Source organism: Solanum tuberosum, unplaced genomic scaffold (genome assembly GCF_000226075.1).
Source record: "Solanum tuberosum cultivar DM 1-3 516 R44 unplaced genomic scaffold, SolTub_3.0 scf00021, whole genome shotgun sequence".
Classification (NCBI taxonomy): Eukaryota; Viridiplantae; Streptophyta; class Magnoliopsida; order Solanales; family Solanaceae; genus Solanum; species Solanum tuberosum.
In genome coordinates this window covers 1,492,518-1,493,952 of record NW_006238947.1, presented here as the reverse complement: position 1 = coordinate 1,493,952, position 1,435 = coordinate 1,492,518, and positions in this window count along the sequence as shown.

The window sequence follows — 1,435 nt, the reverse complement described above, 5'->3', positions numbered from 1 at the left end:
GGACCGTGAAATAGAGTTTTTCTATACCCGAAACTGACATCTAAAGCAAAAATTATGAACGTTCGAAATTTCTCTTATTTACAACTACACTAGTCTCTGGTAATATAGTCAAAATGATTTACTTCAAACATTAAATGATACAAAATCAGTGGCATTTGAAAGAAAATTCATTGACCTACTATTTCATATGTCACGGCTCACCTAATTCATTACGTACTAAAAGATATGGTAGTATACATTGTTTGCCTTCAAGAGAGGCACACAATTATTTCATGTAGATTTTTGACCAAAATTTTTTGTGGATGTTTGTAATGATTTAATAAATTATGTGTGCTAGTTCGAATGGGTAATTATAGGTAGTTATAAGTTCAAATGAGGTATGGATCGTGAAATTGAGTTTTTCTATACCCGAAACTAACGTAACATCTAAATCCAAAATTATGAACGTTCGAAGTTCTCTTATTTACAACTACACTAGTCTTGGTAATATAGTCATAATGATTTACTTCAAACATTAAATGATACAAAATCAATGGCATTTGAAAGAAAACTCATTGACTTACTATTTCATATGTCACGGCTGGCCTAATTCATTACATACTAAAAGATATGATAGTATACATTGTTTCCCTTCAAGAGAGGCACACATTGATTGCATGTAGTTTTTTGACTAAATTTTTTTATGGGTGTTTGTGCTGATTTAATAAATTATGTGTGTTAGTTCGAATAGGTAATTATACGTATATATAAGTTCAAATGAGGTATGGACCATGAAATTGAGTTTTTCTATACCCGAAACTAACATCTAAAGCCAAAATTATAAACATTCGAAGTTTCTCTTATTTACAAATACACTAGTCTCTGGTAAGTTCTCTTATTTAAAACTACACTAGTCTTGGTAGTATAGTCATAATGATTTACTTCAAACATTAAATGATACAAAATCAGTGGCTTTTGAAAGAAAACTCATTGACCTACTATTTCATATGTCACGGCTCACCTAATTCATTATGTACTAAAAGATATGATAGTATACATTGTTTGCCTTTAAGAGAGGCACACAATTATTTCATGTAGATTTTTGACCAAAATTTTTTGTGGGTGTTTGTATTTATTTAATAAATTATGTGTCCTAGTTCGAATAGGTAATTATAGGTAGTTATAAGTTCAAATGAGGTATGGATCGTGAAATTGAGTTTTTCTATACCCGAAACTAACGTAACATCTAAATCCAAAATTATGAACGTTCGAAGTTCTCTTATTTACAACTACACTAGTCTTGGTAATATAGTCATAATGATTTACTTCAAACATTAAATGGTACAAAATCAGTGGCATTTGAAAGAAAACTCATTGACCTACTATTTCATATGCCACGGCCACCTAATTCATTACATACTAAAAGATATGGTAGTATACATTGTTTGCCTTCAAG